We start from the raw sequence: 16,835 nt of genomic DNA, 5'->3' as shown, positions 1-16,835 counted from the left end.
CTCTCTTGCCTTTTGCTTCTCTTCTTTTCTCAGTTATTTGTAAGGCCTCCTCAGACAACCAATTTGACTTCTTGCATTTCTCTTACTTTGCCATGGTTTTGGTTACCACCTCCAAATATTATAAACCTCTGTCCATATTTCTTCAGGTACTCTGTCTACCAGATCTAATCCCTTGAATCTATTTGTCACCTTCACTCTATAATCATAAGGGACTTGATTTAGGTCATACATGAATGATCTAGTGGTTTTCCCTACTTTCTTCAATTTAAGCCTGGATTTTGCAATAGGAAGCTGATGATCTGAGCCACAGTCAGCTCTAGGTCTTGTTTCTGTTGACTGTATAGAGCTTCTCCATCATCAGCTTCAAAGAGTATCATCAGTCTGAATTTGGTATTCATCATTTGGTGACATCCAAATGTAGAATTTTCTCTTGTGTTGTTGGAATATATGCTATGGCCAGTGTGTTCCCTTGGCAAAACTCTTGTTAGGCTTTGCCCTGTTTCATTTTGTACTCCAGGGCCAAACTTGCCTGCTACTCCAAGTATCTCTTGACTTCCTACTATTACATTCCAATCCTCTATGACGATAAGGACATCTATTTTTTGGTGTTAGTTCTAGAGAATCTCCCCTAGTGGCTCAGATGATGAAGAATCTGCCATGCAGGTGACCTGGGTCAATCCCTGGGTCTGGAAGATCCCCTGGAGTAGGGAATGGCAACCCACTCCAATATTCCTGCCTAGAGAATTCTATGGACAAGTGATCCTGGTGGGCTACAGTTCATGGGGTCACAAAGAATTGGACATGATTGACCACTCATACTAGAAGGTCTTGAATGTCTTCAGAGAATCACTCAACTTCAGCTTCTTCAACATTCATGGTTGGGGCATAGACTTTGATTACTGTGATGTTGAATCATTTGCCTTAGAAATGAACTGAGATCATTCTGTCATTTTTGAAAATCACCCAAGTACTGCATTTTGGACTCTTGTTGACTCAGGGCTACTCCATATCTCTTAAGAGATCACTTTGGCTTCCTTGATAACAGTGGGTTTTGCTTAAACAAAATCATGGAGAAATTCAAATCATTTCACAGGACCTCTATCCCCTTTTCTTTCTGAGGCTCATACACAAACTCTACTGCATACCCATTTGTAAAAGGGGCTGGAGGATGGGAACAAACTGTCAGCTTCCTTAAGAGAGAGAGATGGATGGGAAGAAAATATGTTGGGTTATGAGATCAGCTGTAATGACTGACTTGACTATGATGGGGATGTGTGGTGATGAAAATGTAGAGAAATCATAGTCTTATTAGTAATTACTGGTTAAACAAAAGCAGAATCAGAAGCTTTTACTGAAACATCCCATCATTGCCTAGTAGCAGGGATACTACTATCTGAATTCCAAGTTCAGAATTTTATGTATTCATACTTTCCTGCAGTGCCAGTTTCTTCATATCATTCCAGCTTCTTGCTTTTATTAGCCCTGCCTCAAACCTTTATCAGATTCCCAGGTGACACTAGTGGTAGAATCCACCTGCCAATGTAGGAGACACAAGGATGAGAGTTTGATCCATGGATCGGGAAGATCACCTGGAGAAGGAAATGCAAACCCACTCCAGTATTCTTGCCTGGAAAATTCCATGGGCAGAAGAGCTTAGCAGGCTATAGTCCATGGAGCTGCAAAGAGTAAGACACACCTGAGCATGTGTTCGCATGCACACACACACACACACACAACACACACACCCTTTTACGCTGCAACCTACCTGTTACTCACTCTTTGCTACCTACTACTTCATTTCTCAAGCTGCAGTTTGAAGTCAGTATAACAAACATTAGTCTCTGGCACATTCTGGATACTCTGGTCTAAGCTAGAGTGCTCAAGGGGATTGAGATACAGTTGTCCTAAAAGAATGCATGGTCTAGAGGGGAAATACACTTTATCTACTCATCTTGACTTTGAGATATTTATACTAGCATCACAGTGTTTGAAATTTCTGTATTGACATCAATATTCCTGAGTAAACTCAGCTTGGCACTCTCAAGAGACACTCCAGTTATAAAGAGCAAAATGTTAAATGAAAATGACCATGACAGAAACTAATTTTATTTCTTTTAGATTTCTGATGTAGCATGATGTAGACAGAACTTAGTAAATCTGATGGATAATTAAGATCAGGAATTAGATATGACCAGCACGGAAAAAAAAAAAAAATCTCTCGATTGTCTTTTTCTTCCAAAGCATTTCATCACCATTTATTGTCTTATTACTCCCTCAATTTTATGTAATTCCTTTTATAACACCCTAAACATGTTAGCTAGAAAACAAAGATGAAGACTGTATGGACAATTTCTTGGATTTTGACATGACTTTTCCACTCTGTAGTAGAAAAGAAATGTACAAATATATTTATATCCTTTGAAAATATGATATTTGTCATTTGTTACCTTTTAGAGAATATTTTTGTATATAAACTATAATTTTGCAGGTGGCTTTTAATAAAAAGTAGAAAGCTGAAATTAAGCAAAGTGAAAAAAAAATCCACAAAATTTTGTCTTTCCTTTAAGCATTTATGACCAGGAAAAAAAGAAAAAGTAAGTTACCATGAATGTAGTAACAGTATTAGATTTTTAAGTTTTCCACCTTCATCATTTTAAAACCCATCATTTTTAGCTATTTACATTCATTTTTTGTTCACTTAAAATTCCTTTGAAAATTACTGACATGAATGTAAGCATACTGTGATTTTTCTTAATTAACAGGAATTATTACTGAAAAGGCATAGAAATTTGTGAGAAGGAAAAAGAATGGTAGATTCTAGGTAATTTTCATACATATCCCTAGCAAAGCTTAACATTAATTGAAGAGTTTGGTTAATGTCCAGTGTAAACTTAATCTCAAGAAAAACCCATAAACATTGCTCCCCATGGATAAAGGCTAGCTATTGAATGCTGCCCAACTTTATCTGTTACATTTTTGTATAAAATTATAGTTTTTCAGGATCCCTTACCTTATTTGGGTTTCATTTTATATGTCTACCTCGATTATTAAATAAAAGTATAAGAGTGAAACAGTTATGAATTAATAAGGGAAAAAGACTTTATAATATGATATAAACAATAACATTATTGAAACTTCCTCTGCCTATTTTACAAAAGCTCATTAGAAATAATGCATTATATCTCACTGTAAAAGAAACATCAGTTAGCTGCTAGCGTTGAGCATGGACAGATTGTGGTACATGTTAGAGTGTGTGAATTTTAAAATTATGTTCAGAATACAGACAAAAGTTTATAAAAATAACAAAAACTAAAGCAAATGATTCTACAAGATCATTTTACTAATTTAGACAATTTCTGTCTCTTGGCTATATTTAATTCAGTAGTTAAGCTTTATAGTTCAATGTTCTAGATATGTCTACCTTTGGATTTTGTGGCACATAAATACAGAGAATTATATTGGAAATCACATAACTTGTTTGTTCAGTTTGGTGTTTGGCCAGAATTCTTAGTATTAATAAAATAAAATATTCATTATAGATAGTTCCTGAGAGACCTGGGGCCTGTATTGTGGAGCCACAAAGTCTGATTAAATGCAGGAAAGTACATAGCATTACTATGGGCTCTCAGTTGGCTACAAATCCAGTGTGTCTTCTTTAACAGCTTAGCTTTTATCTCCTGTAATATGTCCTCAATTTGGTCACAGCATTGAAACAAAAGAAGCAAATCTGAAAACTCAACTACAAATCAATTCAATTTACTGTATGTCTTTAGTGGCTAAATTGCAGGATAAAGCTCCTATTTATATAAAACACATACACATAAGTCAGCAGTGTGCTTTTACTTTGACATCAAATCAAATTATATGGATATTTAACTGAAAAATAATCCTATTCTAGTGAATTTTAAATTCAAGATACTTTTGATGAAAATAGATTGCTCTTATTGACATTTATTATTTTCAATTCTGAGTCACATTAATGTAATTCACCATCTAAAATTTCAATCCTATACATCTTTAACATGCATAAAACTGTTTAGCTGCGAATGTATTTTTATAAAACTATATGTTCTATTCATGGTTTTGAAGTAAAAGGCAATATTCTTACCTTTGGGTCTAGCATGATTACTTGAAAAGAATATGATGCTCATTTATTTAAGATTAATTAGTTCTTTAATATTCAAGCATAGTATCATGCCAGTCAATTGCCAGGAGAAAAATGCTCTGGATATGGGCTTGCAGTTGAGGAGCTGCAACAAGGGAAGCAGCCAGGATTAATAGATTTTTGGCAAGATGCATCAATCAGCCAAGGAATTAGGAATTCTCACTCAAGCCACCTTACCATACCTGGGAAATACTGTACTTGCACAGGGAGGTTTTTCAGATCAATGGGACAGCATCTGCTGTACTTTGCTTTGAGGTATGGAATTTTAGTTCCAAGAAGTGCTAACAAATATCTAATGTCAAAGAGTGAACCAATAATGAAAGAAAATTTCCAGAGGGCAATGTTTTGCTCCCATAAATGCTGGGCTGTAACCAGAATGTAATTATATTTGAAAAAAAATTAATTTGTCTAAAGGGTGACACTGGAAAATATCTTATGCTGCGAATTACCTGGTCACTTAGTAAATGTACATGATATAAGCTTTATCATTTTATTTTTAATTTAAATATAAAATAGAAAGAACACATGCTCAAAAGATCCATATTTGGTCCATTCATTTTACCTCTCCAAGGTCCATTTTCCTCAAGGCTAAGACAGAAATAATACCTATCTTATGGAACAAGTGCATGGATCAGTAACAATGTCTGTAAAATTTCCTACAGTGTACTCAATGGAGATGCTAGATCAATAGGAAAGAATTTGGTTCTGTCCAAATCCTCAAATAGCACTTAAAAGGCAGGTGAATATGAACACCTTAGAATTTTCTGTTTACCTTGACATAATGCTTATTCTGTGACTCCTCTTCTACTAATGTATAACAGCAGCAGTGTGGAAATATCAGTTCTATCATCTTCTTTCCAATACTGAATGCTAAAATTATTTCTACTCATTCATTTAATCAATATTTAACAATGCCTACTATGTGCCAGTCTTTGTACCAAGCAAAAGAGTTACAAAGATGCATAATTGTGCTCCTGTCACTGTAAAGTTTACTGTCTACTCAGTAGAGCCAGGAATGTAATTGCACATCCAAATATTGGCTTTGATGCTTAATAATCAGTAGCCACACAAAATAGTAAAACAAAATACTATATCCTACAATATGAAAATTCTGATTAGAAATCTTTCTATTTTGGTTTTGTGTGTATGGAGAGAGCAGGGGAAGAGGGAAAGGATGAAACACCAAGGAACAAATATGTGGAGTGAGGCAGTCGAAATGTCATTGACCCTATCATTCTCCATATATATGAAATAATGATCAAATAAAAATGTAGCAGTATATAGCAGACAACTGGGAAAATATTATCACTATATAAAATTAGAAAGCAGAAATAATTAAGAAAAAGATCACTACTATTAAACTACTTGGAAAAATAAAACTGAAACAATAATTGGATGACTAGTAATGAAAGTGCCTGTTTGTAATGACTTCACCAAATTTGAAGTTGAGTTTACTGCATCTGACCCTTCATGTCTATAGTGTATATGTTCTCACTATGTTTTTACATATAATTAAAAGTTTATTCTTTGGGTTACTAGTATTTATGAAAGTGGAAAATTTAAGCCCTGTAATCTTTTTGGTTTAATTTTGCTTTTTACAGTTTATTATGATATACTTAATGTATAATAAACTCATAATTTTAATATACAAATTTGATATGTTGGAATATATATATTATACATCCTTGAAACCATTATCACAATCATGATAGTGAACATATCCATTACCCTGGAAAGTTTCCTCATGTTCCTTGGTAATCCCTTTCTCAAGCCCTTCTCCCCACCACAGGCAACTCTGACCCATTTTCTCTCACTATATGTTATAGTGAGAGAATTGCATTTTCTAAAATTTAAAGAAATAATCATAAAAATGTATTCTTTATGTCTTCTTTCATTCAGCATAATTATTTTGAGATTTAGTCATGCTGTTTTTTAATAGCTTATCATTGTGTTACCCGGTAACATTCCCTTGTATGGATCTGCCATATTTTTTTATATAGTCAGCAGTTGATGGATTTTTGGATTGTTTTGAGTTTGAAGCTACTCTGAATAAATATGCTGAATAGATACACAGATAAAAATCTCTGTATGGACATATACTCTCATTCCTTTAGGGTAAATGGCTAGCAGGAAAATAGCTGTGTCATTTAGTGGTTATGTTATTAATTCTTCAAGAAACCGCCGCACCATATTCCAGAATTGCATCTTAAATTCCCACTAGCAGTGCATGAGAGCTTCATTCGCTCCACATAGTTGCCAGTACTTGGCTTGGTAAATTTCTAAAATTCTCTCTATTATAAGAGGTGCGTAATGGTATCTCATTATATTTTATTTGGTATTTCCCAATTAGTAATTATAAGAGATTCTCAAACCTCTTCATATAATTATTTGCAACCACAACATCTTCTTAAATAAGATGTCTGTTCAGATTTTCTGCCAAACTCTTTAGTGGGTCATTTTGTTTTCATTCCAATGTGTTCTGAGAGTTTATTTTATAATCTGGATATAAGTCCCTTATCCAATATCTAACTTGAAATTATTTTCTTCTAGTCTGTGGCTTTAAGAGCTTGTAGCTTAATTCTCTTAAAAGACTGTTTTGGAGATCACAGTTTGTAAGTTTAGAAAAGTATAATTTATAAACTTCTAAAGAAACTTGTAAAGAAAATTCTAGCTAATTCAATTCAACAATATATAAATAGAATAAAACATTATGACCAGGTGGGACTTTTCAACATCCATTCTTATTTAAAGTAAAAAATAAATAAATTAAAAATCCTGAAAGAGAACATAAAAGAGAATGTCTTCTCTCTGAAAATGGGCACCTACGAATAATGTTGTGTTCCCCAGATGGTGCTGGTGGTAAAGAAATTGCCTGCCAATACAGGAGACATAGGAAAGGCAGGTTGGATTCCTGAGTTAGGAAGATCCCCTGGAAGAGGGCATGGCAACCCACTCAAGTATTCTTGTCTGGAGAATCCCATGGACAGAGGAGCCTGATGGGCTACACTCCATAGGGTCACAAAGATTCGGGCACGACTAAAGCGACTTAGCACGTACATGCACCAATGTTAAGCATCATACTTAATGTTAAAAATATGAAATCTTTTCTTCCTAAAATTGGGAATGAGAAGAGGACGACTCTTCTCAGCACCCCTATTCAACTTTGTACTGAAGATTCTAATCCGTGAAATAAGGCATAAAATAAGTGATGTGCAAATTTAGGAAAAGCTACTAGAATAAGCAAGTTTAGCCAAATTGCAAGATAAGACATCATGATTGTAGTCATGATTTAATTTCATTTAAAAGCAACATTTTTAATAGAATAGAAATATGATTCTGCACGTGTGTTAAGTCATTTCAGTTATGTCCGACTCTTTTCGGCCCCATGGATGGTAGCCCTCCAGGTTCCTCTGTCTATGGGATTTTCCAGGCAAGAATACTGGAGTGGGTCACCATGCCCTCCTCCAGGGGATCTTCCTGACCCAAGGATCAAACCTTTGTCTCCTGTGGCTCCTGCATTGTAGGGCAGATTCTTTACTGCTGAGCCACCTGGAAAGCCCAGAAATATGATTACTTTAGAATAAATCTAGCAGAACATGTGTAAAGGTTATACGTTTAAAATTGTAAACATTGCTAACACAATTTAAAGAAGACCCAATTAAATAGTGAGATTTTGTCATGTTTCTAGTTCAGAGCACTCAGTATGATGATAATTTTTTTTTTCTCCAAAGTGTGTCTCTAGATTATATCTATAGATTGAACATAATCCTAATAAAAATCATAGCAGATTTTTTGTAGAAATCTACATTTTTGTTTTAAAATTCATATGGAAATACTAAGGATCTTGAATAGCTCAAGTATTTTTGAAAAAATTGGAGATCTGGAATAAAGCAGCAACACTATAAAAAAAGATGTGGGTTTTGGCTTAAATGTAGTCAAATAGATCAAATAACAGAATAGAGAATCTAGTGATAGATCTGTATACAGGCATACCTCAGAGATACTGTGGGTTTGTTTCTGGACCACTTCAGTAAAGTAAATATTGGAATAAAGTGAGTCACAAATCTTTTTTTGGCTTCCCAGTGCATATAAAAGTTGTGTTTCTACTGTAGTGCATTAAAGGTGGAATACTATTATGTCTAAATATAATATACTTAGTTTAAACATACTTTATTGGTAAAAATGCTAACCATCATTTGAGTCTTTATTAGTCACAATTATTTTGCTGGTGGAAGATCTTGCCTCAGTGTTGATGACTGTGACTAATTAGGGTGGTGGTTGCCGAAGGTTGAGGTGACCATAGCAATTTCTTAAAATAAGATAGCAATGAAGTTTGTCACATAGATCTTTAATGTGGTAGATCTAGGTCTTGTTTTCATGAACAATTTCTCTGTAGTGTGCAAGGCTACTTGAGACAGTTTACTTACAGTAGGACTTCTTTCAAAATCAAAAGTCAGTCCTCTCAAACTTGCTGATTTATCAATTAAGTTTATGTAATATTCTAAATACTTTGCTGTCATTTCAACAACTTCATAGCATCTTCATCAGTAATAAATTCTATCTCAAGAAACCACTTTATTTGCATATCCATGAGAAGCAACTCTTCATCCATTTAAGTTTTATCATGAGATTAGAGCAATTCAGTCTCATCTTCAATGTCCACTTCTGATTCCAATTCTCTTGCTGTTTCTACCACATCATCAAGTCCTTCCTCCACTGTAATCTTGAACCCCTCAAAGTCATCCATGAGGGTTGGAATCAGCTTCTTCCAAAATCCCATTAATATTGATATTTTCACCTTTCCCCATGAATCATAAATGCCTTTAATGGCACGAGAATATGGATGTTGTGTTATCAGGCATGAAAATACCATTAACCTCATTGTGCCTCTCCATCAGAGTTCTTGATTGACCAGGTGCAGTGTCAATGAACAGTAGTATTTTGGAAGGAAATTTTCTTTTTATGAACAGTAAGTCTTAACAGTGGGTGGCCTTAAAACATTCAGTACATGATATTGCAAACTGATGTATTGTCATTCAGGCTTGTTCTATTTATAGAGCACAAGCAAAGTTAATTTAGCATCATCCTTAGGGACTCTAGGATTTTTAGAATGGTAAATAAGGACCAGCTTCAACTTATAGTTACCAGCTGTACTAGTTCCTAACATGAAAGTCAACCTGTCTTTTAAAGCTTTGAAGCTGGAGATTGACTTCTCTTCTCTAGTTATGAAAGTCTTAGATGGCATTTTCTTCCCCAAAGGCTGTTTCATCTGTATTAAAATCTGTTTTTTAGGGTAGCTACCTTCTTTAATGATCTTCACTAGATCTTCTGCATAACTTGCTGCAGCTCCTCCATCAGCACTTGCTCCTTTACCTTGCACTTCTATGTTTTGGAGATGGCAACTTTCCTTGAACCTCATGAACCAACCTCTGCTAGCTTCAAACTTTTCTCCCGCAGCTTCATCACCTCCCTCAGCCTTCATTAGATTAAAGAGTTAGGGTCTTGCTCTGGATTAGGCTTTTGCTTAAGACAATGTTGTAGCCGGTTTAATGTTCTAGTCAGACAACTAAAGCTTCCTTCATATCAGCAATGAGGCTGTTCCACTTCTTATCATTTGTGTGTTCACTGGAGTAGTACTTTAATTTCCTTCAAGAACTTTTCCTTTGCATTCACAACTTGGCTAACTGTTTGGCACAAGAGGCCTAGCTTTCAGCCCATTTTGGTTTTCAACAGAGGAGAGGGAGAGAGACAGAGGAATAACTTGTCAGTCAAAACACACACATTTGTTGATTAAGTTTGCCATCTTATATGGAAGTGATTTGTGCCACCTCAAATAATTGCAATACTAACATCAAATATCACAAATCATAGATCACTATAACAAATACGATAGTAATGAAAAGCTAGAAATACTAGAAGAATTACTAAAAGAGAGGCAGGAAATGAAAAAATGTTGTTGGAAAAAATGGTGCCAATAGACAATAAACATACTTGACATAGAGCGGTTATACAGTATCTGCAAAGTGCAATAAAATAAAAGCGAAAATGAAAGTCGCTCAGTCGTGTCTGACTCTGTGATCCCCTGGGTTGCATAGTCCATGGAATTCTCTAGGCCAGAATACTGGAGTGCGTATCCTTTCCCAAGACACACCAGAATACTGGAGTGGGTAACCATTCCCAAGAACAATTTATTTCTGAAAATACTCTAACGGAATTCAGTAGGAAAAGGTAACTATTTTCAACAAATGATACTGGAACAATTGGAAATCTGATTTTTAAAAAGGGCTAATACAAATTAACTTCAACTTGTATCTTGTAATTAAACCTAAGTTAATCAAACATGTAAATGTTCAACCTAATACTATAAACATTCTAAAATAAAACATAGGAGTACATTCTCAATTTTTTGCTTATTTATTTAATTTTGGCTGTGCAGGGTCTTCCTTGCTGCGTGGGCTTTTTTCTCATTGCTGTAAGCAAGGACCACTCTCTAGTTGCGGTGCACAGGCTTCTCATTGCAGTGGCGGCTCTTGCTGTGGAGCACAGGTTCTAGGACATGCAGACTTCAGTAAATGTGGCACGTGGACCCATTAGTTGTGGCTCCCGGGCTCTAGAGCCCAGGCTCAGCAGTTGTGGCACATGGAGTTAGCTGCTCTGTGGCATGTGGAATCTTCCTGGACCAGGGATCGAAACTTTGTGTCCTGCATTGGCAGGTGGATTCTTTACAACTGAGCCACCAGGAAAGCTCAGGAATACATTTTTTAACCTTGGTTTATGTTAAGATTCTTAAGAGAAAGCACCACAAAATTCATTATAGGAAAATATTGATAAAATGACTTCCTAAAGATACAAAATGATACTTTTTGGAAGTAAATAAAAAGACAAACCAAAGACGGAGAGAAAATACTTATTAAGCATATTTTTGTATCTATAATATATAAGCAAACTCAAAACTCAGCAAGAAAACAATTTTTTAAAGCTTTAAATGAGCAGAGAATTTGAAAAGGCACTTCAACAGAGAAGAGTAACGGTAGCAAAAAATATATGAATACATGCTCAGTGTCATTAGTTGTTATGAAAATGCAAATGAAACTTCAATGATAGACAACCTAACCCTTACAGGGATGGGTAAAATGAAAAACACTGATTGAGGCAAGAGTTGACAATGCTCTGGAGCAACTGAAACTCTCATACCCTGCTAGTGAGAATGTAAAATGATACAACTTTGGAAAACCATTTGGTAGTTTCTTAAAAGTTAAACCTACACATGCTATATGATTGGCTGTTCCACTCATTGACCATACACCTATGAGGAAAGAAAGGTGTTCATACCAACAATTGTACATGAATATTCACAGTAACATAATTTGTAATAGCAAAATTCAGTAAAACAACACAAACACCTCTCAATGGGTAAATGAATAAATTGTGGCACAGTCACTCATTATTTTAAATTCCATACTTGCAAATACAGCGTTTGTGAATTCTGCTACTGTCTATAATTTATTTGTAACCCCAAATCATATAATCTTCAACTCCTGCTAGAATGAAGTTCCTTAGTCTTAATTCCCAAATTATTTTATTATGGATATATGTCAGAAACTAATGTACAAACTCGTTTCTGCATTCATATACATTTAATTCCATTTACTGAGGAAATATTTCTAATCTGACTGCTTAGCCTTCTTTATGATATGCTACTTTTTTGCACTTTTACTTCCTTAGGGTACAATTCTGTGATTTTACATAGTATTCTGGTAGAAAGGGTTGTGAACGTTTTCAAAGAATAACAGACATATAAGACTTTCTTGAGAAATTTGTGAATAATGAAAAGATTAATTCACAATTTTATACATCAAAGCACAACAATTCAATTTGTCAATACATTCATTCTAGCAAGTCAGATATGCAATTTCTCCATTCAATCTATTACATATAAATTAGTGGACTTATTGATTAACTGTGGTATAAGAATAATGATTTTTCTGATATTGTCTACTTGGTCATTTAATTTTTAACTTGAGAAACTACCCTCCGTTTCATCTAAACTTTTTAAAAATGTTTTAAGTATACAAAAGTACAAATAAACTTGATATTTACTACAGACCAAGGATGACAATAATTCTTCAAAAAACTCAATTTGACAAGAGGAAAAAACTTTTTCAAATATAATCATAAGTTTTTCTTGTTTAATTGAACAATATTTTTGTGATGATATTGTTTATTGGTTTACCAAATACAGACTAGCTACTCTCTTTGGCTACTTCTAATTTCAAGACTGGAAAGGCTACATAATTCATTTTTGCCAGTTCTATGACCATATGATGGGCTTCCCATGTGGCTCAGCTGGTAAAGAATCTGCCTGCAATGCAGAGGAACTGGGTTTGATCCCTGTGTTGGAAAGACTCCTGGAGAAGGGAAAGGCTACCTACTCCAGTATTCTGGCCTGGAGAATTCCATAGACTGTGCAGTCCATGGGATCACGTAGAGTCAGACATGACTGAGTGACTTTCACTCTCTTGGCCATGTGACACAGATCTGATCAATGAAATGTAAGCATAAGGTAATGCACACTTTTAAGAATGATTTTGCATTTCCTGAAATAGAAATAAATGCAGCTGGTGTCATCATGTCTATCCTCCTCTTTCAAACCCACACATGAAGTCTAGAGTTGCTGCAACCTTCATGTCACTATGACAGAAAAGAAAAGAGAAACATGGGGATTCTGAGACCAATATTTTTGAACTCTTTTTTTCAGATTTTTTTATTGACATGTAACATTATTATAGTTTCAGATGTATAGTACAGTGATTCAATACATGTATATAGGAAATGATCACCACAGTAAATCTAGTTAAAATGTCACCATGCATAGACAGAAAATTTAGCTATTTATCTCTTGTGGCAGTTTCTTTTTTTATTTTTTAAATTGTGAAAGTGTGATAACATTTTCAGGAGACTTAGAATATATAGAAAAAAGTTACATATTGTTCTACTTTATGTTACAGTTACTTTTTAAGTAGATAAATTAAGATTTTTAGTTGGATTTTCAATATAAAACTCTCAAAAGTGAATACAATGAATAGTCAGAAAAGTAGGATATACTAGACCTGAAAAGCACTGTGAACCAATTCAACATAATTAAGATTTATACAATTTTCACACAACAGCATGATATAAATTCTGTTAAATTTCCCGAATAGGAAAAGGAGTATGTCAAGGCTGTATATTGTCACCCTGCTTATTTAACTTATATGCAGAGTACATCATGAGAAACCCTGGACTGGAAGAAACACAAGCTGGAATCAAGATTGCCAGGAGAAATATCAATCACCTCAGATATGCAGATGACACCACCCTTATGGCAGAAAGTGAAGAGGAGCTAAAAAGCCTCTTGATGAAAGTGAAAGAGGAGAGTGAAAAAGGTGGCTTAAAGTTCAACATTCAGAAAACGAAGATCATGGCATCTGGTCCCATCACTTCATGGGAAATAGATGGGGAAACAGTAGAAACAGTGTCAGACTTTATTTTTGGGGCTCCAAAATCACTGCAGATGGTGATTGCAGCCATGAAATTAAAAGACGCTTACTCCTTGGAAGAAAAGTTATGACAACCTAGATAGTATATTAAAAAGCAGAGACATTACTTTACCGACTAAGGTCCGTCTAGTCAAGGCTATGGTTTTTCCTGTGGTCATGTATGGATGTGAGAGTTGGACTGCGAAGAAGGCTGAGCGCCAAAGAATTGATGCTTTTGAACTGTGGTGTTGGAGAAGACTCGAGAGTCCCTTGGACTGCAAGGAGATCCAACCAGTCCATTCTGAAGGAGATCAGCCCTGGGATTTCTTTGGAGGGAATGATGCTAAAGCTGAAGCTCCAGTACTTTGGACACCTCATGTGAAGAATTGACTCATTGGAAAAAACTCTGATGCTGGGAGAGATTGGGGGCAGGAGGAGAAGGGGACAACAGAGGATGAGATGGCTGGATGGCATCACTGACTCGATGGACGTGAGTCTGAGTGAACTCCGGGAGTTGGTGATGGATAGGGAGGTCTAGCGTGCTGCGATTCATGGGGTCGCAAAGAGTCGGACAAGACTGAGCGACTGAACTGAACTGAACTGAACTGAAAGTTCCCATAGACTATAAATCAGGAGACACTGGAACATATCCAGGGACATAAAACAAGGTACAAAATTTCATGGTCTATATATATTGAGACCATAGAGTCTGTTCTCTTATCACTGTGAAATTATGTTAGAAATCAATATCAAAAATGTTTGAAAATAACCCAGATATTTTCAAGTGCAATGTGACATTTACCAAGAGAGATTTTGACTTAGCCTTTGGAAGTTTCAATAAAGTTAAAAGAGTGAAAAAACACAGAGGGTGTTTGCAGAGAAGAAAGCATTTAAATGAGAAATTAATATCAAAGAATCTTTAAGATCCCATTTATTCAGAAATTAAATGTCTGCTTTTATATACACAATGGAGTATTACTCAGCCATTAAAAAGAATACATTTGAATCAGTTCTAATGAGATGGATGAAACTGGAGCTGATTATACAGAGTGAAGTAAGCCAGAAAGAAAAACACCAATACAGAATACTAACACATATATATGGAATTTAGAAAGATGGTAATGATGACACTGTATGCGAGATAGCAAAAGAGACACAGATGTGTAGAGCAGAATTTTGGACTCTGAGGGAGAGGGAGAGGGAGAGGGAGAGGGTGGGATGATTTGGGAGAATGGCATTGAAACATGTATACTATAATGTAAGAAACGAATCACCAGTCTATGTTCAATGCAGGATACAGGATGCTTGGGGCTGGTGCACGGGGATGACCCAGAGAGATGGTGTGGGGAGGGAGGTAGGAGGGGGGTTCATGTTTGGGAACTCAGGTACACCCATGGTGGATTCATGTCAATGTATGGCAAAACCAATACAGTATTGTAAAGTAAAATAAAGTAAAAATAAAAATTAAAAAAATAATAAAAAAATAATTCAAATAAAATAAATCATAGGTGTATCTAAGAAGCCATAAGAAGGAAAATTTAAAAATATATATTTGTATGAAGAGAATTTATCAGAACTTGCTAAGTTCAGCTGAAGCTGCTCAGTGCAACTAAATACAGTGTGGAATCTTGAATAAGATATGAAAAAAATAATGGACACCAGCAAAAAATTTTGTGAAACTTGAACAAAATCTATACTTTAGTTAATAATACTGTATCATAATAGTGGAGTCTGCTTCCCCAGTCTTCCTATCAATGATTGGTCAACAGCTAGTTGCAATTTTGGTGCTGTCATAGGAGTAGATGAGTGCACATCCTTCTACCCTGCCATCCTGAAACTATCTCCCAGCTCTTGAATTTATGTTGCAAGCTGCATACTTTTCTATTCCTTCATATGTGAGAAGTATTGACTCCTATGTGTTTAAGGCAATGAAAGTCAGGATTGATTCTTTTTTGAATTTGATGTTATAGACAGGTAAATGTATTTTTAACTCATACATTTTTTGTTTTGTTTATTTCAGGTTGACAATTTTAATGAGGATATTTTCTTTTACTTGCATTATGGCTATGGTTAGATTTAGGCTGTTCATGAAAAGCAGAAAAAAAGCTGTGATTTCCTAATAAAACTCACACCATAAAAGCAGCAATCAGGTTAATTCAGGTCAGGGGAATGTGTTACCAGGTTAATTCAACATGCTACCAGAAATTTCTAAACTAATTAGATAAACTCATTTTTTTTTTAGCTACCATGAAAGTGAAAATAAATCGCTCAGTTGTGTCCAATCTTTGTGACCACATGGACCACATGTGACCTACCAGGCTCCTCCATCCATGGGATTTTCCAGGCAAGAATACTGGAGTGGGTTGCCATTTCCTTCTCCAGAGAATCTTCCTAACCCACAGTTAGCTAGCTTAGATTTTGCTATATCTCATGCATAGAGAGAAAATATTGGACATGCTAAAAATATCCTTAAAACAGAAAAATAATTTTTCATAGATATTCAATTGAAATTATATATATGTTAACACATATTCTGTTCCCTATTTACTTTTTTTTTTTTTTACTTTGTTGTTTTAGTCACTCAGTCATATCCAACTCTTTCTGACCCCATGGGCTGTAGCCTGGCAGGTTCCTCTGCCCATGGGATTCTCCAGGCAAGAATACTGGAGTGGGTTGCCATTTCCTTCTCATCTTTGTACTTTATAATGATTATAATAATAAAAATCCTAAATCTCCATGGTAAAAATTTCTTTTCACAGAAGGTTTATAAAGCTAAGTTTGTTAGATAGGAAAAAATACACATAATGATAATAGTAATAAGTATAATTGAAATTTTTCAGTTCTTATTTTGTTCTGGATGTTAGTGTAATTGACTTATATATAAATTAATTGTGAACTTATGAGTCCAATACTAATTTTACTTCAGTTTTATGTATGAGGAAACTGAGGCCTTCAGTATGAGGAAACACAGTAAATCTTAAACTTCAGTCTACACTGAGGCAATCCAGTTGCATAAACTGTTGGCTTATTGCCTACAGAGCATCTCATTTCTTCTTTGTTTAGAGACAGGATATTTTTGGGCAGAGGAAATAGTCCAACTTATAGTCCTAGCTCAGTCTTGAAGGAGGGATTGGAGATGTTTGGATTTTTCA

The 16,835-nt window shown here is 35.1% G+C and overlaps 1 pseudogene; it reads right to left on the bottom strand.

Moving 5' to 3' along the window:
* Positions 1-8,382: 8,382 nt before the first annotated feature.
* Positions 8,383-9,883, bottom strand: LOC120856767 (annotated as a pseudogene).
* Positions 9,884-16,835: the final 6,952 nt, after the last annotated feature.

Source organism: Oryx dammah, unplaced genomic scaffold (assembly GCF_014754425.2).
Source record: "Oryx dammah isolate SB20612 unplaced genomic scaffold, SCBI_Odam_1.1 HiC_scaffold_28, whole genome shotgun sequence".
NCBI lineage: Eukaryota > Metazoa > Chordata > Mammalia > Artiodactyla > Bovidae > Oryx > Oryx dammah.
Note: the sequence above shows the minus strand (reverse complement) of the source record. Positions and strands in the feature narration are given on the sequence as shown.